This window comes from Phocoena sinus, chromosome 2, assembly GCF_008692025.1.
Source record: "Phocoena sinus isolate mPhoSin1 chromosome 2, mPhoSin1.pri, whole genome shotgun sequence".
Lineage (NCBI taxonomy): Eukaryota > Metazoa > Chordata > Mammalia > Artiodactyla > Phocoenidae > Phocoena > Phocoena sinus.
The window spans coordinates 33,745,628-33,773,272 of NC_045764.1; the positions used below are offsets into that span (position 1 = coordinate 33,745,628).

At 49.1% G+C, this 27,645-nt stretch overlaps 1 protein-coding gene across 2 annotated transcripts in view; it reads left to right on the forward strand.

Annotated features, from left to right (window-relative positions):
- Nucleotides 1–894: 894 nt before the first annotated feature.
- The window catches only part of CEMIP (cell migration inducing hyaluronidase 1), a 162,130-nt gene continuing 135,379 nt past the window's right edge, over nt 895–27,645 (forward strand). For both annotated transcript variants that reach the window (XM_032623339.1, XM_032623338.1), the window contains exon 1: nt 895–1,001. The gene's annotated coding sequence lies outside the window, so the exon portion shown is untranslated. The remainder of the gene's footprint in view (nt 1,002–27,645) is intronic.

The window sequence follows — 27,645 nt, forward strand, 5'->3', positions numbered from 1 at the left end:
GTTCCTGCAGCTGTCCACCTAGGTCAGGTCACGATGTTCCTGTAAACCTCCAACAAGACAACTGTTATTCTCTGTTCTGCAACTTTGTATCTCTTTATGCATGAAAAAGTGTCATACTCTTAAAGGTCAGAGGTTTATCACGGGCTGTCCTGTATATTTCAGGCTACAGGCAACAATGTTAACTCGAAGCAAAAGCAGTAGAATACACAGGTTAAAGTAAAAGAAACATCTAATATTGGGTCAGATTTGTTCTTCCCTATTACACCCCAAGTTAAAAGAAGATTCTCAGGCTTAATAACCCTGAACCTTATCTCCCCGCGATTCTGCTCCAGGCGCGGGAGTTTCTCCTGCATAGCCTCTCCTACCCCTGGACGCGAGTGGGGTTTTAACCCTGCGCACCGGCCACCCTAAGCCCTCTGAGTCCGGAGAACAGGCTCTGGGCGGCCCACTGCGGCTGCTCCATCCGAGTCCTGGGCTCCAGCGCCCTCACCCGGCTGCTGCCGCTGGACGTCGCGCGCCCGGGTTCCGCAGGCTCGGGTCTGCGTCTCCCAGAGCGGCCGCCAGAGCCCGCCCGGGTCCGGCCGGGGCGCGAGCCCCCGCCCCACTTGGGCCGGGAGGGAGCTTCGGCGGGGGGCGGGTCGGTGGCGCGCGGGCGTCAGGGGCCCCGGGGAGGAGTCAGCCCGGCGCGGCCAGCTGAAGCGGCAGCTCGCTATAAAAGCCGCCGCTCTGGCCGGCGGCTGGGGAGCGCGGGCGAGCGCAGCGCGTTGCAACCCGGCTGAGCCTGGCGAGCGCAAGCGGCGCGGCTGGCGTCGGCGGCGGGGCGCTCGGGGCCGGAGGAGCTGAGCGCGGTCAGGAGCTGAGACCCGCTTTCCCAGACGAACTACCACTCCGCTTGCTCACGTCCCGGGAGATCGCAGGGCCCGTCAGTGTGCCCCCGACCGCTCCGGCCACTGCGCTTCTGGCCCGCGAGGCGTGCCACTGTCTTGGCTACCGACCGGGAGGTAAGAGGGCCGGGCTCGGCGTGCCAGGGCTGCGCGTACTGCCCAGCCTCGGAGGGGAGGGCAGACTGGGGGTTCAGCGCCTCCACCAGTGATAGGGAAAACGTTACCCGTCATTGGCTTCTGTTTGTCCACTCCGTGCTGTGCGGTCCGCCTCTGTCTGTCTGTCCACGTGTCTGTTGAGGGGCATACGTCCTTGTCTCTGTCCGCTGTGGGATTTCTCTGAGGTCGTGTGAGCCTTTGGAAGCAGCAGGTGCCAGGGGCTCCAGTGTCCCCGGAGCGCATCCAGCCGGGAGCAGATACCCGTTTTCCTTAGAGTTCCCCCGTTCTGAATGTCTCGGGGGGGCTTGCGCCCCAAACAGTGTCTTGCCGAGGAGGGACCGCTCCGAGGGTCAGGTCGCGGAGTCCAGCCCACAAGGAGCCGGCTCACACTGTGCATGAGTGGGCATGCATCTGGCAACAGGTCTGCGCCCTGCTCCTCGGCCTTCAGCACGGTCTTCCTTCTGGTGTTTCCCTCCGCCTCCCGCTGCCTACACGCTCGCGCACTCCCCGACGGCGCTAGGCACCCAGCATCGCTCTGGCACGCGACGGGTGGAGGCAATTGAATGTTAGATGACACGAGGGCCCCTACTGCTGTTTAGGCTGAGAGCCCCAACCTGCCATCGCTGCAAGAGGGTTCGGCGGTCCCTGGCAAGGGTCGTCAGCTCCAAGAAAGGTCATATTAGGTTGGGAAGAAAGTCAGGGACCTGGTGGAGCGCAGGCCAGGGCCGTGGCCAGGTCTCCAGCTCGCCGCTCTGGGAACCAGGGCCAGAGACATTCTGGAATGGACCCGGCCGGACGCATGTGCTCTTGAGAAAGGAGCTGAGTGCGCCGAGGTTCTCCGCCGCAGACTCGCTGTCCGCGTTCTCAGAGACGGCCGCCGTTCCCCAAGGGTCCAACACTACTGCCGTCCCCGGCGCGCCGCCAGGAGCCGGATTTGAGGTCCTGAGTCCTGCTTCATGCAGCCAACGCTACCCACAGGTGAGAACTCCCTTTTTAAACTAACCTTTTGATGTGTGAGCCAGTGCCTGGCTGCAGCCTGGGAGCGAGTCTCTGTCTCCATTCCGGCGGTCTGGAGGGTTATCCTGGGCGCGCCCGGGGGCGGGAGCCGGCGGCTCTGCGTGCCCAGGCGCGGAGCCACCATGGACAGCTCCCAGCCGCTTCCTCCACTCCCAGCCTGTGGCCCTGGGTCTCCCGGGGAAGTCGCGCGGCTTTCCTCCCAGACTCAGAGTAGGGGCACAGGGCAGGAGGAGAGGGACCACTAGTCTGCGGGAGCCCTCGGTGTCCGGTCCCAAGGCGACGTGAGCCACTCAAAAGGAAGATAAAGGGAGCCTGCGTGGTTTGTGATCGGCTGCTAGATCAGCCTGCAGCTGGGCTCTGTACAGGACCTCCGGCATGGTGCCGCTGGTGGGCTTCTCTGGCTTTTCAGCAGCCCCCCGGGGCCCTCCGAGGTGTTACGATTATGCGACGCCTGAGCGTTCGACTGAGGCAGTGACATAAAGCCAGACCTAATTAGGGACCTCCCTCAAACTGTTTTCTGCGCATGATATAGGGTCATGTTCCGTTTCATTAAATTATTTAGTAAATATGGTACTGGGAGGCGATATTAGTTTCACAGTTACAGTGACAGAATGGAGAAGAATCAGACAGAACACGTGCATAGAGAATGAGTTTGGATGCATGTGCAAAAAGCAGCTCTCCTGTTTTCCAATCCTAATCATTTCCTCCCAGGTCCATAACACTTTTAAAGAAGCTTCCATTGGTTCCTCTTTAGCCCAGTAGAGGGTTTTTTGAGTTGGTTGCTTGGAAACAGGGTGGAGAGAACCTGTAGGGGTTAATCTGAGTAAATGAAACATCTCCCTTCTCTGATAAGAAATGACGTTGGCTGAGGCTCTTCTTTTTGTCATTTTCACCTACACAGAAGATGTATCTTCCTTCATGTTAAAATTGCAAGAAATTCAGAAGATCTGCTTCTGTTTGTGACTGGCGAAGGCCCATGGAGAGTAAAAACAATTAAACACCTTTATTTATTTATTTTTGGAGCAGCATGTGTGACTTTTCGAAAGTCGCTTAAGTTCTGCGTCTGTTTCCCCATCTGTAAACTGGGGACGACACAATCTACCTTGCAGAGTTGCTGATGAGAATTAAGTAGCACAGTGTAAAGCACGTATACCGGTGCTGAGCACAGAGAAATCTCTTAACATGGTAGCGATTGTAGGGATATTTTAAAGACGGTTGTGCACTGCTTTTGACTTACGTTCACCGGCCCTCTATTCTCTTTCCTAACCTAGTAATTGTTTGATAGGGACTCCAGCTCCGCTTGATATTCATGTTCGAGAACTTGTTGATGGAATTGGTGAAAGTGCTGAAGTTGATCACAATGCAAACAAACAAAACAAAAACAAAACTTGTTCACCAAAGAAAAATGGAAGAATTTTTGCACGAAACACATCAGTTGCCTGTTTTTCCCACCTGTACCACCTGGAGAAAAGATAAAGTAAGTAATTTTCAAAATTTTATCACAGCCCTCTGGTTGAAATGATCGATTCTTCCTGATTCTTCTCTCAAAAGAATGCAGGATCTTCCGAGGGGCCTTTTTTGTCCTCTTGAAGGTGAAGTTCCCTCGGGTACTGATGGAGATTGGCGTCCACAGCCCCATTTCTGGATTCCTGCAGGGTGAAGTGAGGGGTTGCTGCACTAGGGCAGCACCTGGGCTAGGAAACCCCTGAGCGGTCGTTACCAGGCAGGAAGCGTATTCCCCTGTGCTTGAGCCTTGCTTGGCTGTGAGACCCTAACCAAGACACGCACTCACTCTGCCTGCTGCATTGCCACTTACTTGTTCTCAGATAGATTTGAAAATTTCCTCCAGCTCCACCTTCGGGGGTCTGTCTGGTAGAAATCCCTAATATGTGACACACCACAGAAGTTTGGATAATGGAGTTGTAGTGGGTCCAATCTTACAGTTACATTTTTTTTCCCCCCACAAAATGTATGTGTGCATGTCTGTGTGTGTGTGTTTCTGCCAGTTTCACGTTCTGGGGCTCTTAGATTTTCTATATTTTTTTTCTTTAGTAGACCAGAAGTAATCTTAGCTCCCTCCATCTGAAAGGAGTGGAACTGAAGGATGCAGTCCACAGATGCTGGGAATCTTTCTGTGACTTTTGTCTACCCGGTAATGTGAACGGAACAGGAGGACATGGGCCCTGGCTGACCTTTAAGTCCCGGTTCTCTTCTCTGGACTCCCATGCAGTTCCGGTTTCCAGCACACAAGACTTTCTGGTAGGAAAACTATTGAACTACAGAACACTTTTGGAGTATAGGGGCCAAAGAGGGGAGGGACTGGTGTGAGAGGCAGAAAGGGGCTCTTCACAGATCCTGTGGCATTCTGCCTGTTGCAGCAGTGTCTGTGTGTCTGGGACGGACGGATCAAATGGCAAGAGTGGCATTCAGTGGGGAAGGCCGGCGGGATGACAGGGGTGAATTCAGTTACTCTCAGCCTCCTTTGAAGCCCGCCGCTTAAGTGACCCCCTTTTAGTACCTTCTGTGGTATTGACAGAGGAGCACAATTTGATAGGATAAAAACATTTTGCACTTGTAGTTATAAATCAAGAGAGAAATACAAGCATGTGCGTTGGGTTCCTAAAAGGAACAAAGTTGTGTTTATGGGTTGCATTCACAAGAGCCTATATCCATGATCAGTCTAGGCTACATCTCTCATTCCACACGACGGCAGATACCCAGATGGATCATCTCATTCGAGTAATGCATCAGTTGTCTCCTTTTGCTTGGCTTTTATCTTTACACGGAGGCAACTCAGTTTCCTCTGAACAGGGAACAGGGAAGGATCGCATTCTTACTCTCGTATCTGGTTAGGTTAGTAGGAGGTTAGGATGGTAATGGGTCGGAGGGAGGCTTCTCAGTACTGAGTTCCCTTTTACTGTTTCGCCAGCTGATAGCTGGGCCCTGAGCCTCCTTTCCCAAAGGCCTGGCATGTGGATATTTCGTTAAATTGGATAGGACTCTGGTGCCTATCATAGTGACTCTCGTTATCTGCACTTCCAGGGGCCATCCTGGTCTCTCTGGTAGGTTCCCTATCCTTCTTTTTCCTCTGTCTGCTTTGATGCGAGGCTTCGTTCAGACCTGGCTCTTCAGAAGAGAGGCTGCACGCAGAGAAATGTCATCAAATATACATTTGCTTTCTGCTTGGTTCCCTCCGTGCCGGGAAGCACACTTCCCCACCCGGAGGGAGAGGAACTGCTGCTCTCCCCTGCCCCTGTTATTTTCTAGGGCCCCTCTCTAGGCTCAGCTTGGTTCCAGGCATCCGAATCCATCCTTCACTTCCCACCCCCTGCAGGTGTGGGAGCCTTCGGTAGGGGAGGGTGAGTGGGGCGCACAGGCAGCCGGCCTCCCCCACTGGCGCTTACTCAGAACGGGTTTCCTCTCTCTAGCTCCGGACAGCCTGGCTCCTCGCGTGGGGATATTGCTGAGGCATTATCTTTGAATCTTCTGCAAGGACAGCCGCATGATAGATCGAACTCGGGTTTAAAGTGCTTTGACCAGACAACTGCTTTTGAAAACCCTGTGTGTTTCTTTCCCTCAGCTGTCCATAAAAGAGCTTAGCCACGAGGCATTTTGGGTTACAGGGAAGGCACGTCTAGAAACTGGTCCTTCCGGCATGTAAAGTATCTGTGCCAGACTTTTGCCTCTCCTGTTTCTAGACATCGCTGGAGGAGGGGGCAGGAGGGCTGCAGACTTCCCCAGGAAGCTGGGGACCTTTTCTGGGGTCAGGAGTTCATGCTGTTGGCCTGAGACTTTCTGGCTATAAGGCATGGACCCAGCCCGTGGGACTGAGCAAAGTACAGTGGGCAGGACTCTTCAGACTTTCACAGGCAAACAGATCACAGGGGCGCTTGTTAAGATGCAAGTTCTGATCAGGTCGATCTGGGGTGGAGCCTGAGCATCTGCATTTCTCACAAGCTCCCAGGTGATGCTGCTGGTCTGTGGAGCTCCCTTTGGGTCGCCAGGGCTTACATCACTGCTGACCTTCTGTGATGCCAACTCAACTCTTTTTGGTATAATTTAAGGCCATTTCTGATGTCCGAGTAGATGGGGCCCAGCTGGCCTGTGTCCTCCTGATGACCTTCTAACGACCCTTCAAATTCTTGGAGATAATTATTGTCACTCCTAAGCTGTCTTATCAGTAGACTAAATATCTTGAACCCCTTTGAGTTTCCCCTCTTCCTGGTCATAATAAATTCTCCAAAGCTCTCTGGACCGAGTTACTTTTAAGTGCAAGACCATTGTGCAAATGGTAATTTATCTTTGCCTGGCAGAGGCATTTGAATGTAATTTTGGTGGTATTAAGAGATCACTTGGGGAATTTCATCTCACTCTGGTTCCAGACACTGAGAATGCCTGTTTACATTTAAACAACTTCACTTGACTCTAAAGATCACAACTTTTGTTTTTTGGAACCTGAAAATGAAATTCAAGGCTCAGTTGTCTTCCTCAGCTGCCCTCCCTGTAGCCTTCCTGTGGGGATGAGCTGGTAATCAGAGATGCCCCCTGCAGCCCAAGATGCAAGGGTGCAGTCGCACTCAGTCACCCACTGCCGCATCTGGAAGCAGGGAAGAAACTGAGTACAAGGTTTTGAGCGTCTTCTACGGGGCAGGCCCTGCGTTAGCCACTGGGTAGACAGAGCTGAATAAATGGTCTCTGTCCTCCAGAGCTAACAGTCCCACGGGGGCGGGGGGGGAGCAGACATCCATGTCAGCAGTTGCCATGCAGTGTGACCGAGGCGAGGACAGATGGGTCAGGAGGTGTGGTGGGCAGGGGGCCTGCCGGGGGAAGGCAAAGCCAGGGGACATCCCAGGAAGCTTCCCTGAGAAGGGGCATGAGAAGAGGTGCGTCTAGAAGGATTAGCAGTTTACAGGGATTTTTCTGGTGAAACCAATGTGGGGAGTGGAGTTCAGAAGGCATTCTACACAGAGAGGGGGCCATGGGGAAAGATCCAGAAGCATAGACAGGCTTAAACCTTTCACTTCTTGCAACCCCTCAGTTGCACAAAGCCCTGTACCTGAACTGCCCAGACCTTGGGCCACGTCTGACCAAAGAGAGAGAGAGTCCTTCCGGGCAGCTGTAGGTCTCTGGGGCCTTTTGTTTCTTGGGCCAGTGGTTTAAAATTAATTTAACCATATTTTTTCCATAAAATCTTACTAAATCCTAATGTACAAACCAGAGGAAATGTGACTGCGGCTGGGAGTAGGGGTTTGGTTTTTGTCTTGAGGTCCCCAAGGGATTCCACGGAGCTCTATGGGTTCCAAGGAGCACAGTTTGGAAACCTCTGTCCTGGAGCATCTCCTTTTGCTCTTGGCAGTCACATTAAGACTGTTATCTTAGTCTTATCATGGTTTGTCTTGCTATGTCTTCTTCACATTCTAGACGTCTTGCTGGTTGTTGCGTCAACAACTTTCAATGAAAAGAAACCAGAATTATCCCGTGTGACACTCTTAACGAACATGGGGTATATGGGGTATGGGTGGGGAAGGAAACGTGGCAGGTGCTGTTTCAAAAAAAACTCCAGCCGTAGAGGACCACCGGAGGAGGACAATGGAGCTGTGAGCTTCTTGCAGAAATGGCCTTTTTATTTTCAACTCTGTTACTCGATCTTTTCTAATCTTACGAGGCTTTTCAGATTCTCTAAAAGCTGGCAAGAAAAAAAAAAGCATATTTCTAGGGTATAAGACTCAACAAATTCTACCCAGGATCTTGCATCCCTTTTCATTGATGTAGCCAAGAGTGAGTTTTGAAAAGGGACTGTAAGCCAGAAATATAAGAATGGAAAAGTTCCACTGGCCCAGGGTGAGGCGGAAGGTTTCAGTTCGAGCTGGAGCTCCCGTGGGCATCTTACAAAGCTCTCCTAAAGGAGAAAATTGATACTCTAAATGGGACAACGCCCAAAGAGAGCCCCACCCCTCACTGATGGGTGCTGCCCGCCTTCAGAAAGGGATCTGAAGAGCTCCGTCTGTTCACGGAGCCAGCTCCAAGAACATCATTATATGACTGATTTAAGGTGATGAAAGTAAGGTATGTTCAGTCTGGAGAGCTCCACTGGGTATGTGAGGAACCCTGATGGAGGGAAGGGGCAAACGAGGGTTCCCTCCAGGACGGGCATCTGTAGTTGTCTGGGGCTTGTTTTGCTGCCAGAACCACAACGCATGGAACTGGGCAGTGTCCGGGAGGGCCGGAGAGCTGGTGGTCAGCAGCCTCTGTATCCAGGTGGCCTCGTGTCCGGAGGTCTTGGTATCGGCCCCCATTGCCTTGGAAACTGGAACACCCGGAACTATGGCCTTGACTCCCAAACTGCGGGGATTCAGCTTCCCCTTGCTTCCTAGGGCGGGACTTAGGCTGGGACGGGTGACCAGAGACACTGGTTCCCTAGGTCCCACAGGACTGTCTGATGGGTGGCCAGTGATGAGCCTAAGCTGTCCACTCGGAGGCAGAGGCTGCTGCCCAGCCCTCACCATGCTGCATGCCCTCCTTCCCTCCACTCCCCTGAGGAGGCAGTGGTGCCTGCATGTGGGCAATGAGTACACTGATGCCCAGGTACAGAGCTGGTACCGGATGACATCTTGGGGGTCTGTCTAGCTCTTAGTCCAATGCATCCCTCACCCGGGTGCCTTCTTTCCAGGGCTCTTGTCCGTGCTGAGTGGTGCGGGCCGTTATTCCCAGCTTGGTCTCCTTGAGTGCCCCAGATTGCTGGGTCTCCAGAGCCTCCCAGGGGGCAGCGGGCATGCCAAACTCTTCTCCTTCCTGTAAAGAACAACGACAATGAACCTCAAAAGGTTCATTGAGCCGGGGAGCAGATTTAGGTCCCTGAGCCGGGGAGCAGATTTAGGCAAACTGTTAAATTTTTTCGTTTTAAAAATAGACTGGTGGTTTATGACGAGCCTGTTTCAAAGCTGACTGTGTTACAGCCCCTGAGTAATTCGCTCGTATGCTAATTTTCCAAAGGTTTGGGTTCAGGAAAACCTCAAACATAGTGGCTAAGTACTTTTCCTTTCCTTTAAAAATTGTGTTTATTTTGGGAGGAATTTAATCCATATGTTTCAGGTCTATTTCCATGTTTCTCAGCAAAAGGTTGTTATTTGCCCAACATTGCTAAGCCATGAGTGTGCTTGGGTTCTCTCTCTCTCCTTCCCACAGCCGTCCCCAGGCTCTACCCAACGGGTGCTCACAGCTGAGCCCCGGGCTTGTGGCTGGTCGATTCCATAGCCGTTTATGAGACACAAGCAAATGTAGGTACTAGAGGTAAAAAGAAAAATCAGTAATACTGGTTCTGCCTTTAACATTTCGATATTTGATCCGCGATAGATTTTTTGCATTAGTTTCAGTTTGTTAACTATTGCATTACGATATTAGCTATAGTGATGACTGAGTTCTCACCCTTCTCCCGACCGACCCCCTCTAGGGCTCCTTCCTGTTGGGAGGTCAAAGTCCTTACCGTCGGTGCTGGTTCTGCTCTGATACTTTCTGATGCAGACACCGGTGCCAGAGACAGACAAACAAACTTTGGGGATGCTAAAGGCGCCTCCAGCTCTTAACCTACCTGTTGATCTGAACTAGGGGTGTAGAAGTCTTAGGGAAAGTGGAGAAGAGACGTATGTGGGTCCTCTTTAGACGTCCATGTGATCTGAAGGTGATATTTTCCCTTCTCCGTTCCTTAACTTCCTTTTTGGAGAGGGAAGGAATTGTGGTGTTCCCTTGTAGAATGTTTTGCCGGTTATGCTGGGCGGATGTGTCACCATGTCTGTGACTTCTTAAGAAGAAATTGAGTTTACCAGATTTCTTAATTCAGTACCTGGTAACAAAAGAGAAAGCAGTTGTGGGATTTGGGTTTCGGAACTTTCACATGCAAGGATTTCTTCTCATGTGAGTGATTTTGTAAAAATAGAAAGGCACAGCAATCTCGGTGGTGTCGGTTTGGTTCACAGCTTTGAAGAGGCTGGGAGTTTCCTTTGGCCACCTAACTGTGGGCTCTGCATACACCTGAGCTTTCCAGGTGGCTGAGCTGAAATCTGTTCTCAGTTTTAAAATCTTTGGGCAATGTTGTTACAAATGGTAACATATAAACATATCCCAGGATTTGCTGAGAATGACCAGGTAGTGAAGTTCATTTTTCCTTTAAACATTCCCCACATACGGTTACTTTAAACAGGAAGCTATTTTTAACATGGAAAAAAGATGATACTTCTATTGAATCTTGCCTAATAAGTATGAACTTGAGCTTCTGCTCTGCTGAGGTTGCTTGAGGACATCACCTCTCCAAGGTCAAGGGGAACAGAGAGGGGTAGAGTCGCACTTTGAATGGGGAATGTCCGCTTCACACAGGGCCCTTTGGTGGACTTTCTGGGAAACGTGGGGCAAGGCGAGGGTTTCCCCTCAGTGTGGAGCACGGGGCTGGCTCCCATCTCAGCCGCTCCCAGGATAAGACAGTCATCTCTTCATTCAGGGCTCACAGGCAGAGACTCTTTTATGTTCTGTTCTATTCCCAAGGACTAGCATATAGTAGGTACTCAAACGTGAATTAAATGTACAAATGCACGCGTCCTGCCTCTGAGTCCCAACCCGCGTCCCCCGCGCCCCTCCCTCTACCCCGCCCCCCCCCCCACCCCCCACAAGCATGTGCTTTTCGCGGTGGAATAGAGTTCATGCTGAGTCTTGTGTATTCTGCTCTGGGAACTGAATGAACCCTGAGCCTGCCAATCACCTTCTCGGAGGTCTGTACTCTGGTGGCCCTGTGGTTATTCCCATCATGTTTATTCGTGTCCAGTGCTTCTTGAGCGCTTACTAAGTTCCGGCACCGTGCAGAGAACTTTACCTACATCACCTCAGTTAATCCTCCTGACATCTTTGAGGCAAGGCAAGGCCTCAGGTGGAGGAGACTCTGTGAGATCCACCTGAGGTCACTTGCCTGGATGTCACGGAGTTGACGCCGGTCTGTGTGAGTCCAGAAACCCATGCTCTGAATAATGACTCCTGTTCCCTGATTCTTAAACTTGGAGAAAGCACGTTCAGGGGAATATGGTAATTCATGATAAAGCAGTTTGAGAATAATGGCAAACCAAACACACTTGTTGATTCGCCAATTCTTTCTGGGATTCAGAAATGACTCCGTGGCATCTCCCTGCCGTGGAGAAGCTCCCAGTTGAGGAGATGGACAGACAGGCATTCAGGTACCTACAGTCTGTGCTGTAAGGCAGGGGTGGACAATGTGGAAGCACTACAGATTGATGAGAAATAACTGCTGGGGAAAGAGACAAGGCATCATGGAGAACTGTTTTTTGATTGGGCCTTTTTTTAATTAAAAAAATGTTTTTCTTTTATTTTTGGCCACACCGTGCAGCGTGCGGGACCCTAGCTCCCCAACCAGGGATCGAACCCGCTCCCCCTGCAGTGGAAGTGCAGTCTTAACCACTGGACAGCCAGGGAAGTTCTGAGGGGCCCTTGAAGGAGTGCCCGGTTTGCTGGCCAGAGAAGGGAGGGTTGGGAAGGCAGGAAGAGCCTTAGCTAAATTTGGAGAATCTAGAAAGCAGATATTTGGGGGAAGGTCTAGGAGTTCCCTGTCAATGAGACTGTAAAAGTGGGGGCAGGTGGTCCTTCAAAGCTGAGTCAGGACGTTTGGCCTTTCATGTAAGTGGCTTCGACGAGGGGAAGGGGTGTCGTCAGTAGTCGGACACTGGACCGTTGTTCCTGGTGGCAGGTGGCTTGGGTTGGGCTTGTGTTCCTCAGTGCTAAGGGTGGTCTTGGCAGGAAGTCCACTCCAGAATGCCAGTTCTCACTTGAGAATGTAGCTCCTAGGGCCCAGCAAAGGCAATAAGGAAACTGCACTGCCTACAGTGAATTACTGGTGCCCGGACAAGAGGGAGAACATTAAGTTGGAAATATTTCAGGGATCTCGTGGCCCGAGACCCTGCCAACGCGAGGGCTGGTCCTTCTGCAGGTAGGGCTCCAAGCCTTTGAGAAAAACGTTCTGAGACTCAGGAGTCTTTGGGATTATCCCTCCAGGCTGATGCACCCCTGCTTTCTGTATCCAGTCTCACTGTGGGGTCAGAGTGTTCTAGTCTTCATCCCGTGGGCTTTGTGCTGACTTTTTTGTAAGCACCTTCGTAATTCTTCACAAATTCTTGGGCAGATTCCTAACTGCTTTGTTTGACTGATCTGCAGCAGAAGTGGTGGAAGGAATGTGGGCGAAAGGGACAGAATTTTCACGGGAGGCCCACCTTGAGGAAGGAGAGAGCAGTCACTGTGAAAGATGTTAGTCCAGTTCAAATAGTCCAGCTTAAACTGGATGAAACAGATACTCTGAACGCCGTCTGGCCTGCAGAGGTGCCAGGGTGACCTTCCAACCTTCATCTCTTTCCTGTCCTGTAGCTGCAATTAGACATTCAGGTGATTTCAGTGAACTAAACCCATCCACAGATATTCTCTTAGCGTTGCTCCCGTACCCGGGACTGTATTTCGTCCTACAGCAAATCTAAGAGGGCCCATCGAATGACCAGAGGAGAGAGGGGTCATGAGGTCTGGGGCTCTGCCCTCTGACAGAAACATATTAGTTTAGATTCAGATCGTCAATATCTCCAAGATGGTTCTAATCAGATGAACGGAGAGAAATATGAAGGAGGTATTTCAGGAAAGACTCCTTTAGATTTTGCTGACTACAGAATTAACTGCTTTTTATATTCCTTCCTCATCATGTTTTCAAGCTCTTTAGCTTATATTTCCCTTGATTAGAGGATGTTAGAGATGGTGTCACGAGCTGAAAAGGGGCATGAGCTTTGGAGCCTCACAGACCTAACTGCAAATCTGCCTCCGCCACTGATGAGCTCTGTGACCTTGGACAAGTTACTTCACCTCTTGGTGCCTTTGTTGTTTATTCACCCCCGAAAACGGGATGAGTGTGTATTATTCTGAGAATAATCCATGGCAAATAATAGTGAAATAATACATGGCAAACTTCTTAGAGTTGTGACCTGGTGCATACGAGGTATATGGAGTGGCATTTCTCTTCCATTTGTCAACAGACTTGATTGAATTAGTAGACGTTTTAAGTGGAGAGGGCAGTGCTGTAACTTCTGGGGGCATTTTCAAACGTTCGGACTTCAGTAAACTCGGGGAAGTATCCAGTCCTGCAGCCACCATCTGAATGGCCCAGGCATGCGCTCCAGAGGTCGAGTGCAGAGGAAAAGATTGTGTGCCAAGTTCAGCATCCACGGGGGCAGGGGACTGGGTCCTCCTGGCTCACCACTGCCTCTCCAGAACTGAGCTGGTGCTCAACACACATGTATGAATGAATGACATTTTAAACAAATTTAAAAAAATTTTATTGATGTATAGTTGATTTACAATGTTGTGTTAGTTTCAGGTGTACAGCAAAGTGTCACTTATATTTATATTCTTTTTCAGATTCTTTTCCATTATAGGTTATTATAAGATATTGAATATAGTTCCCTGTGGTATATAGTAGGTCCTTGTTGTTTATTTTATATATAGTAGTATTTATCTGTTAATCCCAAACTCCTAATTTATCCCTCCCGCCTCTTTCCCCTTTGGTAACCATAAGTGAATGAATGATATTTAAATTTTTTTTAATTTTTAAAAATTTTATTGAACTATAGTTGTTTACAGTGTTGTGTTAATTTCTGCTGTACAGCAAAGTGACGGTTACACATATACATATATTTTTTTTTTTTTTTTTTTTTTTTTTTTTTTTTTTTTTTTTTTTTTTTTTGCGTTACGCGGGCCTCTCAATGTTGTGGCCTCTCCCGTTGCGGAGCACAGGCTCCGGACGCGCAGGCCCAGCGGCCATGGCTCACGGGCCCAGCCGCTCCGCGGCATGTGGGATCTTCCCGGACCGGGGCACGAACCCGTGTCCCCTGCATCGGCAGGCGGACTCTCAACCACTGCGCCACCAGGGAAGCCCATACATATATTCTTTTTCATATTTTTTTCATTATGGTTTATCACAGGATGTTGAATATAGTTCCCTGTGCTATACAGTAGGACCTTGTTGTTTATCCATCCTATATATAATAGCTTGGATCTGCTAATCCCAAACTCCCAGTACTTCCCTCCCCTCCCCTCCTCCCTCTTGGCAACCACTAGTCTGTTCTACTATGTCTTTGAGTCTGTTTCTGTTTTGTAGATATGTTCACTTGTGTTGTATTTTAGATTCCACGTATAAGTGACATGTGTTATTTGTCTTTTTCTTTCTGACTTACTTCGCTTAGTATGATAATCTCTAGATCCATTTCCGTGTTGCTGCAAATGGCATTATTTCATTCTTTTTACGGCTGAGTAATATTCCATTGTATGTATGTACCACATCTTCTTTATCCATTCCTCTGTTGATGGACATTTAGGCTGCTTCCATGTCCTGGCTATTGTAAATGGTGCTGCAGTGAACATTGGGTGCATGTATCTTTTTGAATTATGGTTTTCTCTGGATATATGCCCAGGAGTGGGATTGCTGGGTCATATGGTAGCTCTATTTTTAGTTATTTTAAAAAATTAATTAATTACTTAATTTTGGGCTGCGTTGGGTCTTCGTTGCTGCACGCAGGCTTTCTCTAGCTGTGGTGAGCGGGGGCCACTCTTCGTTGTGGTGCGTGGGCTTCTCGCTGCAGTGGCTTCTCTTGTTGCGGAGCACGGGCTCTAGGTGCGCAGGCTTCAGTAGTTGTGGCACACGGGCTCAGTAGTTGTGGCACACGGGCTTCGTTGCTCCGTGGCATGTGGGATCTTCCTGGACCAGGGCTTGAACCCATGTCCCCTGAATTGGCAGGTGGATTCTTAACCACTGCGCCACCAGGGAAGTCCCTATTTTTAGTTTTTTAAGGAAACTCCATACTGTTCTCCGTAGTGGCTACACCAGTTTACATTCCCACCAACAGTGCAGGGGGGTTCCCTTTTCTCCACACCCTCTCCAGCATTTATTGTTTGTAGATTTTTTGATGATGGCCATTCTGACTGGTGTGATGTGGATGGACCTAGAGATTGTCATACAGAGTGAAGTAAGTCAGAAAGAGAAAAACAAATATATAATATTGCTTATATGTGGAATCTAGAAAAACAGTACACATGAACTTATTTGCAAGACAGAAATAGAGATACAGAGGTAGAGAACAAACGTATGGATACCAAGGGGGAAGGGGGGTGGGATGAATTGGGAGATTGGGATAGACATATTACGCTACTACGTATAAAATAGATAACGAATGAGAACCTACTGTAGAGCACAGGGAACTCTGCTCAGTGCTCTGTGGTGACCTAAATGGGAAAGAAATCCAAAAAGGAGGAGATACACATGTATAGCTGATTCACTTTGCTGTACAGCAGAAACTAACACAACATTGTAAAGTGACTAACTATACGCCAGTTAAAAACAAAAAACAAAAAACAAAATAGTCGACCAGTTTTTATTCTCAAAGGTCCTCTCAAAGCCTTTATAAACCACCGTGCAGCGTGGATCTCCAGGAGGGGAGTGGCCTACCCAGCACTTCCCGAGAGCGTTCTCCATAGAGGACTTGGTGAGACTCACATGCCGGGGAGCACGTGTTGGGGAAATTCTGGGCTCAATATTGATTAGTGGATGAGAATAAAAAGCAAAGACTGAGTGTAATTGGGCCCCTCTGCCCCCAAATCCTTAATTGGTACTAATTACAGTTTTATGGACACAGGTGTTACCTTTGAATTTGAGCAGAAGGCGTTTGTCAAGTTATCTTTATAATCTTTATCATTTTATTTTGGGGACAAAATGTTGCCAAGGGGGTTCCTGGCTTGGGGGATTTGAACAATGGTCTAACCAGGGGTCAGAGACCCTTCAGAAGTTTATCTCTGCTTTTCTGCTATCGGTGACTTTTCTCTGGTTTAACCACTGATGGTCTATTAGCTCTACTTCGCTTTTAAGAGGGGGTCCTACCTTGTTGTTCCAAACAGTTCCTAATCAGAAATTTCTCCCCCTTATTACCTGACACAAAGTAAGAGCAAGTTTACAGACTTGCCGTAACTACATCCATAGGACTTTTCAACCACAAGTTTCTTCTTTGCTTACCTGGATTCATTCACTAGTTTCTCCATGCACTTAGCAATTCACTGGAATCAGCTCATACTACTCCAGATGCTGTACTAGGCCCTGGGGGATGTGGCAGTGAACAAAATGGGCCGAGTTCTGCCTTCGTGGAGATTGCAGTCTAGAGCAGTGCTGTCCCAAAAACAAATGTGTAAGGTGAGCCACATGTGGAATTCTAATTTTTCTAGCGGCCCCATCAACACAAAGTCCAAAGAAACAGGTGAAATTAATTTTAATATCATACTTTATCCCAACACATCCAAACTGTCATCACTTCCGTGGCTAATCAATATAGAAAGTATCAAGGTAGTTTACAGTCTTCTTTTCGTACCAAGTCTTTGAAACCGGTGTGATTTTACACTTATAGCGCATCGCCATTGGGACCAGGTGTGTTTGAAGTGCTCGTTAGCCTCAGGTGGCCACTGTATTGAAGGTTTAGAGAGACCTATAAGGAAATGCGCATGCGTGTGTGATTTCAAACCATGGTTGGTGATACGAAGCGAAGTTAAAAGGTACCAGGAGGGGCTTGCCTGGTGGCGCAGTGGTTGAGGGTCCGCCTGCCGATGCGGGGGACACGGGTTCGTGCCCCGGTCCGGGAAGATCCTACATGCTGCGGAGCGGCTGGGCCCGTGAGCCATGGCCGCTGAGCCTGCGCGTCCGGAGCCTGTGCTCCGCAACGGGAGAGGCCATAACAGTGAGAGGCCCGCATACCGCAAAAAAAAAAAAGGTACCAGGAGAGAAAACAGGGCATCTGGGGAGCTGGGTGGTGGAGGGGGGAAAGGAAGGAGTTGGAGGGTGGGAGGAGAGTCTCTTTGAAAGAGCAACATTTAGGCAGAGCCTAGGAGGATGCTGTGGAGGTTTAGAGAGACCGAGAGTGGGGCAGGAATGCCTCAGGCAGCAGGAGTGCATCGAGGCCCTGGGATAAGACCTGAGAGAGGCCCAGTCTGCCTGGGGCAGGGAAGGAGAGGGGCAAGGCAAGACTGGAGTGGAAGGTAGGGGAGGGGGTTGGGGCAGAAGGAAGATCGTTGCAGCATCCTTCAAAGCACGTTCAAGGCTGTGAACTTCGTTTAAATGCGATGGAGTCATTCAATGGTTTTAGGCAAGGGAGTTACATTGTCTGATACTTGTTTTTCAAAAGGGCCCTCTGGCTGCTCTCAGATGACTTCCTGTGGGTAGGGGGTGGCGGTGTGTGTTGCGGGGTGGGCAGCGGTTGGCAAAAGCAGGAAGAACACGGAGGAGGCTCTGGTGCTGGGCAAGGGGCGCAGAGATGGTGAGATGGTGGTGGTGGGAGAGCTGCGGGTGGATCCCGCTGGTGTTTAGGAGACAAGGTGGGCAGAACGGGATGGTGGTTTGGACATAGGGTGAGGGAGAGGGAGGTGTCTAGGGAAACTCCCAGGTTTGGGGGCTGAGTACCTGGGTGGGTGCTGGGAAGACTGGAGAAGGTTTGGGTTGGAGATACGCATTCGCGACGCCAAGGGGCATGGCCGAGCAAGAAACCTTGCATCTTTTCAATAGGGGTTATTTATTGCTTTCAAAAAATCAGTGACTTTTAAATGCTATGGAGTGTTTAATGATTATCTCTGAGGGTAAGGTATGAAATTGCTTCTGTTCCATTTTGCAATTTATTATTGCAGTTATACACAGTTTGTACCAGAAAGTATTTCCATAAAGAGATGCGCTTTTCTCCCCGCTACCACACTTTTCAAACACCTTGAAACAGACCTTAGCAAGGATTTTCAGCAGAGATTTGGGTTAGCTTCTCTTTGCGGATTACACTTAGACCACAGAGTGCTTTGCAAATGGATAAGATCTGCGGCGAAATTCGGTGTCACTAACGTGTACCCTCGGTGGGTCCATTTTTCGTCTCGGATAGCTCTGATTGAGAACTTGAAACCCAAAGTTGTACTCAACAGGAACCTGCCAGGAAATGAAAGAGCAGGCTAAAGGTACTCTGGATGAAATGCTCTTATCACAGGACTTTTGGTACGTGCTGTGTCCCACTTACATGGGTGATAAGTCAGCAGTGCTTTTATCAGTCTGACTTTTATCGAAACAGATACCAGGGCCTTGAAGCTTTGAGTCAGTGCCAGGTGAATCGATAAAACCAGGAGATACTGCATTTGCTTAGCCAGTTTACTCAGCAAACACTTATTAATCAACCACTCTACACCAGACACGGAGCGTACAAAACACCATAATTCATTCGCCTACCTTACAATTCAAGGTGGGGTGGTCCTGTGAATAAAGGAGAACAGTAAGACATTCTATGTTTGTGCAAGGCACAGAGGGGGCAGAAAAGTGAGAGGACTCCATTATTCCTGGAGGACTTAATGCTTGATTTGAACCCTACGACATAGTGAGAATCTGTCCGTCAGTCAGAGAAGGGCTCTTTGGACACAGGGAGATCAGACAATGTGTTTCATGAAAGGAGCTACCAGCAGTTCAATACGGCGGGAGTGTTTGGACAGAGCCAAATGGGGCGAGAGATGAAGGTTTGGAGTGAGAGATGTCCAGAGAACGGTTCCTTTTGGATGATTTTGTAAAATATGTGAAATCTTTTCATGTAGTCCAATCTGTTGATCATCTCCTTCTGGATTTCTTCCGTCAGTGTACAATTCTAGAGTCTTCTGGTAGTCCTGTGGATTGATTTTTAAGCTCCTTGACCTGCGTGGAATTTATTTCAGTTCGTGGTGCAAAGACAGATTCTAACTTAGTTTTCCCCTCAGTCAACTAACCTGTTATCCAAGCACAGTTTTCTTGAACAGGCTCTCCTTTATCCATTGGTTTGTACTGCCAGCGAAAGCTTAGCTGATCCAGTTACCAGTGTAGAAGATGGCAGAAATGTGATAAGGCTAGCGTGGCAGGAATTCAGCCAGACATTTGATCTGACCATCTGGGCGGACTTCAGAGATTCCATCTCAGTGGACCAGGCCTGGCTATGTCTCCAAAGCTCTGCAGGGACACGGCCAGCTCTGCCGGCTGTTCTACTCTAAGAATTTGGCCAAATGAGGATCAGTCTGGTGGCACACTGGGCTGCTAGCCGGCGTGCAAGCTCTACATCTGGGCAGTCCCTGGGCAGCGCTGCCTGGGGAGAGGAGCTGGATAATTCCTCCTTGGGTTGGGTGGTCATCTCTGTGTCCCAGTGAGTCAAAGCCTGAGAGAGACCACTCACTGGGGTGCCCGTGCTTACCCAGACCACGGAAGCCCTGGTCCAGAGGGGTGCCAGCATCCTGGGTGCAGTCTCTTCCACGAAGTAGAAAGTTTTATGCACAAATAGTGTAAGGAGATCTGTTCCTAGCCTATGTTGAAGAGGCAGCTGAAATCCCCTCACCGTCCTCTGGGTGCTCGGAGTATCTCTGTTATGACAGACCCCGTGAGTTATATGGTTGGATGTCCGTTCTCCCCCTCTGCCTGGGGGCTCACCTCTTATTTATTTATAGAGCCTCGGGGCCTACTGTAGGTTGTGACAGAGTCACTGCCTGCGACCTCTGTAGAATGAATGAACGAATGAATGACTAATAAGTGAATGCAGCTTTTCCATGTCTTCCCACAGCTGGACTAGTTAACGTTGGTGGTGGCAACTCCTTTCAAACTGTTGGTCTTTCTCTTTATTAAAGTCCTGGGAAAACCTTGACTGTAATGTCATCGTACTTCAGGACGCCTTCCTCATCCAAGGCTTTACTTTTCATTGAATACATGTGATAGTCACACTCTTGGGGGGTCTTTGCAAACCATATTTTCAAAAAGCTTACTTTATATCCAAGTTAGAAAAGAGATTCATATTCTAAGAAGATTTGCCAAGTAATTAAGGTTCCTACTGTTTCTGACCCTATTGAAAAGATGTGTAGGGGCAAAGGCATTGAGTTTACCGCTCCTTTTAACTTTCCAAAAACCTGTTAGAAAGTGGAGCTGTTGGTCTAGAGGTTTGGGGGCCAGTGGGGAAACAGCTCAGCCTGGTGCACGGGGCCTTCCATGGCCGGACGGCACCTGCCAGCCAGCTGGCTCATCTGTGTCTTGATTCAACTGTCAGAATGGCTGGAGGCTGGCTGGTCTAGGATGTCCTTGCCCACATGCTTGGCATTGGCTGACTTTCTTCTGAGGGAATAAGGGGCACTGGACCATGTATCTCTTATCATCCAGCAGGCTAGCCTGGGTGTGTTCTAAGGTGACTGATCCGGCTCTGAGAGACAGAGGGAAAGCATGCCTGGATCTCAAAACTCAATGGCATATCATCACTTCTGCTTCATTCTGAAGCAGGGCCAGCTCATGTTCAAGGGGAGAAGATTTTGATTCTACCTTGTGATGGGAGGAGCTACAAACCCATATTGCAAAGGACACAGATCTAGGGAGAAGAGCAAAGGGTCGGGGGAATGGGGCCATATTTGTAATCAATCCACAACACTTGCCTTGGATAGAATTGCTTCCTCCATGGTAATATTGCACTTGGATGTACTTATATGGTGACACCTTGCATGATTTCTCTCTGAGCCTTAATTGTGCAAACATGTCCTGGTACCTGCATTCATCTCAGCTGGCACCTGGGTCATCAGTTAACCTTTTGGGGATGTGTTGGCGGCCATCCATCCATCCTCCAAGTACAGTAACAAGGACAGGCCAGCACCTGGGAGTGGGAGTACCCAGGAGGTAGGGGACCCTGTGGTGGGAAGGGGGCCGTGCAACACAGGATCTTGGCTCCATTTCCTGAAGGCTGGCTTAAGCCATCAGCTGCTGCAGGGCAGGTCCCAGAGCCCGAAGGAAGCCCTGTTCACCCTTCCTGATGCCCTTGCCTTTAGCCGGGTGTGGGTAGGCAGGTTCTGCCAGCTGAGGTTCCAGCCCTTACCCACCCTGTCAGCAATGCAGCCCCCAGAGGACCTCCTCCAGGCCCTGCCCACACACCCGGATGTTGACAGGGGCATGGCTCCAGCACCAGCTTTCATGGATGGTCTCATCGCTTTTAAAATAATGACCGTGGGGTGTGGGCTGGCCAGAGTGGTGACATCACTTTGCTGCAATTCTGGGTCAGTTCCTGCTGCTTTTCACCACATCTTTGAATGACTGAAATAAATCTACTGGTTGGGTACGTGTCCTGGAAGGTTTCTGGCATGTTGACACTTCCATCTTGTGATGTGATCAGGAGAGCGATGGCTTTGAGGTCAGAGGTCCTGGGCTCAAGATTCTGTCACTGGCTTGCCGTGTGAACTTGGACCACCAGCTTCACTTTTCCAGGCCCGAGTTTTCTTATATGTACAATGATGGATCCACCCCCGCTTTTGTAAAGGAATGGTGAGGTTGAACTGGGATCTTCCATCAGAGCCGCTGGGATGTGTGAACTGCACGAAGGTGCTGGAACAGGGGGGAAATGAGAGCTGAAATTCTACCCCACTCTGCTCACGAAGCTGGGTGCCCTGGTAGGGGGGCTGTGTCTGCTCTGAGGAAGGGGGACGTTTCTCTTGGCACAGAGGTGCTCCCAACTTGCCGGAGTGCGTACCCTTGGGGCTGCATCAGCCCAGAGGCGTTGCCTCTTCCAGAAACTCACATAGATGCCCATGAAATGGCCCAGTCCTGCCTGTTTCCCCTCTGGATGTCTTCTCACTGGACCCAAGCTCACTGCTGTCAGGTAAAGGTTTTTCTCCTGAGAATACTTTTGGCTTTCAGTTGGTTACTATTTTAACAGACCTTTAAGATCCTAAACCTATTAATAGTAAGAAAGGGTCATTCCGGGGTCACAGATTAGGATCATGGAGATTGGAGTGGAGTGTTTCCATCCCTCCCACCTTGATTTTATCTTGAACGATACCTTGTGGGTAAGGGATTGTATCTTCTCAGTTACGAAATTCTGTTGAGTTTCCCCAGCCTTCCACCCACGAGAGCCAACATTCCGGTCACCTCTGAGGCCTATGTGGTCCTGGCAGGAAGGAGAAAACCTTCTGCACTTGTACTGGGTACAGACTTACCACACAGAATGGCTTCTCAAGGCCATTGTTCTCCACTGATGTTTCCCAGAGCCCTAAGAAGAGGGTGATTCCTGAGCCCCATTGTGAACTGCCCCTGCCCTGAGAGCTCATTCTGTATTTCCTCACATACCTTCCTCGCCCAGTGCAGAGGTGGATGACTTCACACAGCTATGAAATGACCAGGCAGGAGCGGCCTCCTCCCCATAGATGTATGAACAGTATTCAGGTCAATTTTTTAAAGATAAATTTATTTATTTATTTTTGGCTGCGTTGGGTCTTCGTTGCTGCGTGCGGGCCTTCTCTAGTTGCGGCGGGCGGGGGCTACTCTTTGTTGCGGTGCGCGGGCTTCTCACTGCGGTGGCTTCTCTTGCTGCGGAGCACAGGCGTAGGCACGTGGGCTTCAGTAGTTGTGGCACACAGCCTCAGTAGTTGTGGCTCGCGGGCTCTAGAGCGCAGGCTCAGTAGTTGTGGCGCACGGGCTTAGTTGTTCCATGGCATGTGGGATCTTCCCGGACCAGGGCTCGAACCCGTGTCCCCTGCATTGGCAGGCGGATTCCCAACCTCTGTGCCACCAGGGAGGTCCCTTCAATTCAATTTTGACCCAAACTTTTAGGCCAAATTGGATTAGGAAATGTGCAACCAAGGTTTAATTTTAGGAGTTTATGTAAAAAAACAAAAGCAAAACCAAAAAGAATCTTGCAAGAAGCAAATATAGTAATGGAAAATTCCCCGGGCCGGGAAGCAAGGCAATGAAGGTGGTGATAATGATGGTTATGGTTTTTTGAATACCTACCATCTTCCAGGCACTATGATCAATATTTGCGTTTCTTGCCTCATTTAGGTCTCCCAGCGGCTCCACGAGGTTGGGTCTGTGCTATGCAGACTACCTAGATGAGATAAAAGAGACCTAGAGAAGTTAAGCAACTGGCCCAAAGACACACAGCGCATCTGTACGCGTGTGCGGTGCTGGGTGGATGGGGAGGCCTGCTGTTGGAGCTCAGGTCTCTTCTTTGCTTCTCACTCATTTTCTGTTGTGGGGAAGTGCCTACCTTTGGCCCTCACACATCCCATCTGGCAAATGAATCTGTTGGACCCCAAGATCTCTCTTCAGCTCTGAATTACTCTGATCTCTATGACCTGCGTCTTAAGATAATGGTGCTTTGGGGCTGCTCTGTTTGTAAATGATGTTGCTGCACCGCCAGAGAGCACGTGAGACAGCGTTGAGAGCGTAACGGTCATTTGATGGCGAGAGTTCTGGGATGAGGAGTACGAAGCCCAAGTTTCATTTTCGGCTTCCACACCAAGTGGCTGTGTGGCCTGAGACAGGTTGCTTCTGAGCCTCAGTTTCCCCACCTGTAGACAAGAAGGTGGAGTGGGATTTTCTCCAGGACCCTAAGAGCCCTGGAGGAGAATGCCAGCCCCTTTCCCCAGCTTCTCCAGACATCCGAGGGCAGATTTTCACGCAGGATCAGACTTTTGAAGCATCTGTGTCTTTCCTAATGGATGACTGGGATTTCTTCACATTTCAAAACTTCTGGAAAGGACTCTGACATGAGAGCAAATGGATCTTCCTTTTGGGATAAAAACCAAGATGTTCCCTCTGGTGAGAACTAGCTGAGACAGATTTCTTGTCCCAGTACCTAAACCATGGGGCAAGCAGAAGGGCCGGGTAGAAAGAGTTTTGATGTTGCTTTTGTCATTGTCGGGAAAAGTTTTAGTTCCTCGCTAGCGTGGGAGGTAGCCCAGGCCTGAGTTTCTTGGAGAACCAATGCCAGAAGCAAGTCACATGGCTGAGCCGTCGTTGCTGCCCCGCGAGTGTACGTTTGTCCCTGCAGGCGTTCAGCTGGTAAGAAAACCCCAATTTCTGTGTCAATACCCATTCCGCCCCAGCTCCCACAACTGCATGAAAGCAGGAGAGGCAGACTGATACCTCTTACCTCAAGAGCCCAAAGAGCAAGCTTGGCATGCTGATAAAATCAGCTGAGAGATCCTATCACCCCGGGAAAAACCGGTCAGCTTCATCCTGACAAAACAGCTAAAGGCTGTTTGCATTCTGTATGAGTCAGGTCCAGAGCAAAGGAATATACAGATGATGATTATGGGTGTTTTTAAAATCTGCCTCTTCCTGCCCGGCCCAGGACAATATTTACAAAGCAGACATGCAAACAAGAAGCCCTTCTTTTCAGGTTTAGATGGCCTCGTGAGCCAGGCTCTCCCCATGCTGGCGTCCTTGCCCAGCACCAAGGTTAAGTGTTGAAAGAGCGCCTCTGCCAGCCCCCTGAGCCCGCCTGCTCTGTGTTGGTTACGTACGGTGTGGTTGGTAAGTCCAGGACAGCGTTGCTCTTCCTTGAATAAGACACAGACCCCTTTTCGGGAAAAGCATTCTCAAGGATGTCCAGTGTTGACCTAAATCACCTTTATTATTTTGTTATTTAAATATGTACAAATGTAACACCAGGTGTAAATTCCTTCAGCTATAGATGTAAAACAGATTTACAAATGATATGCAAACAAAACTCTAACATGAATGAAATTCGGATCGTCAACGTTACCTCGATACGCTGCCTCTCGGTTTCTGACGCTGGGCTTCATAGGAAAAATGCTTTATCGCTAATGTCTCGTATTTCACTTGTTAGTGTCTTGATTTATTTGGTTTTGTGTATAAAGGACCATTGTTGGAGTTATCTTGTGTCGTCCCCTGCCCCCCCCCCACAACGTGGTAACACTGGACTCGTTTGGAGCCACAAAGCCATTATTTTATTAAGCCAGTTTCATGTAAAAGGAAATCAATATCTAACATGGAAAAAAAATGTCACATACTGGTTAATGGATGGTCTTCATGGTGTGTTTACTGACAGCTAACGAACAGTTGAACGTTGGCCTGGGCTAAGTCAAGGTCCGAGTAGCGCACCTGCTAGCAGCCTTCACAATATCCTACGATTTGGGGGAGGTTGGCGTGCCCATACCAACGTGTGGTGTGAAGACTCACTTCTACCACTTATTCTAATTCGTGTGAAAACCTCTTAGAGGGCATCTAGACATCAGTTTGGTCATGTCTTGATCCCAGGTAATGCAAATGTTGGCGCTGAGACTGCCTGCAGCACTTCATCATAATATCCTGAACATACTTACGTTGTAGAGCCCCTGAGACGATGTCCGTAGCGGTCTCTGAACCCCAATTTTGAAAAATATTCTTCTGGAGACAAGCCCATGGTACTCATAGAGGATAAAGAGATCTCCCCAACGGTGAAGGATGGTCCAGGAGAAGAGTTTTCTCCCAGGAACCAGGAAAGAGCAAATAGCATGAATTTACCCACTTGATCATTTATTCACTCCGTATTTTCTGGAGCTCCATCTTTTTCACATACCTAGCATAGGGGATATGAGAAAGGGCAGTGGTAAAATTAAGTACATCAGCTCCCTTCGACAGTGGCTTGGGAGGGTTTGAAGCTCTTTGGAACTGCTCTCTAAACTAGACTATAAGCCCCGGGAGAGAATTCACGTCTAAGCTTTAGGTTATGGCACTTACTTTGCACAATGGTGTACTGTTTGACCGTATTTACTTTCCACTTCTCTTTGCAAGTGATGTCTGGCCATTTCCAGGAATTGAATCCTAGAAAGAGTAAACATTTGCCACCTTTAAGAAGTGTCGAGAATGTGCTGCGGCCTTCAAAGGCCACTCCCTGAAAAGTGATGTTAGCGTAAGTCCCCAGTCCCTTTAGAGGCTGTGTGGGATGAGATAATGACCATCCGGATGTCTAAGTTCTGGTGCGTTTGTTTAAAATAGAAGAGCCTCAGTTTACGATACAAGAAATAGCCCATGGAAGTGAATTGATGATCACTGAGTGACCGTCAGAAACACAAAGTACCGCGAGCTTTTGTGAGAGGTTTGGATTGTGGGGTGGACGTGTTCGGGGCAGCTTTAAAGAAGTGATCAACTGATCTGGGACCTTAATCTCATCTGCAAAATCCTTTCACAGCAGCACATATGTTGGTGTTTGACTAAATAACTGCAAGCAGTTGCTGGGAATCTTGGTGGTGGAATCGTAGAATCCTGCCTACCACAACTGTTAAATTGAGTTCTTTCTTAATAGTGATATGGAGGTACAGCATGGTGACTTTGTTGAGACCACCCTTAGTGTCTTATAATGCAAAAGAAGTCTTACAAATATAGCTTACAACTGTTTTATCTTTTGATTTGGGTAAGATTCGTTTTGGACTCTCCTGAAAAGCAGTTTACTATTGTTTTTGGATCATGTGTGCTCTTTGAACTTGTTCTTAAAATGGTTCATGACTTGGCTTCCTGGGAACTTGTCTGTTCCTTGTTCATCCACCTACTTTCCTTGCCCATTCATCTACCCATCCACTAGTCTCTCCATCTACCAAATCACTCACCAGTCTGTCCGTCCATCCACCCATCCACCCATCCATCCATCCATCCACCCGTACACCCACCCATCCGTCTGCCCTTCTGTCCATCTGGCCACCTCTCCAACAGTCTATTCAATTATACTTCCCCCATCCGTCTGCCTACTCAACCCCCCATCTACCCATTCACCTACCTATCCATCAGCCTACCCATCACCCAGACAGCATCTTTGTTATCGATTTGTTAGAGCTGTTTTAACACTAATTACATGCTAGGCCCTGCAGTGGGCACCAGAATACTAGGATTAAAATCTCTTCCTTTAACCGGCTTATGCTCTAGTGGGGAAGGGAGACAGAAAAGCAAACAGATAATTCCAATTCAACATGAAAAATCCTTTAATAGAAGAATATGTTTGGTGGTTTAGAAGCCCAAAGCAGGTAGGAACTAATCAAGTCTGGGGAACTCAGGCAAGGAGAAGACATATGAGTTGGCCTTTGGAGGGTGAGTTGTCTCACCCAGAGGGAGAGCCTGTTGCCTGCTTCCCCATGCCATGGAGGATGCAAGTGCTCTAATTCCTTCTGAGTGTGTTGTTTCGCCCAGTGTGATTGACGTCCTGCAGGAATCCCAGAGCACAGCTCTGGAGGGCTAGATCAGTGGCATTTGCTCCACTCTCTCCTGGACATGGTCAAGTGTAGTACTGACATGAACACTTGAGTCATGCCAGAGGCAACCTTGCTCAACCGACAGTGAAGAGTGCCTCATCCCGTATCACACTCTCTGGGAGCCTGATTTAAACACGACCCACAGACACCTTGATCTCTCTGGCGTAATTTGTCCAGCTGCTTTGAGTGCCAGAGAATTCATGTCATTGTGCTTGAGGGCTCACAGTCGGCATGGCTTTCACTTTGATTCCACGTCCTCTGTTTTAACACAGGTTGTTTGTGGCCAACTTTGGCAAACCCCTTACGAGTGTGTGTTGTTCAGCAGTGTTATGATTACCTGGGTGGCCAGTTCTGGGAACCACTTAGATGCTTTTCTCTTCAGGTCCATCTGAGGCTAATTTTTTTTTTTTTTTTTTTTTTTGGTGGTACGCGGGGCTCTCACTGTTGTGGCCCCTCCGGTTGCGGAGCACAGGCTCAGAGGCCATGGCTCACGGGC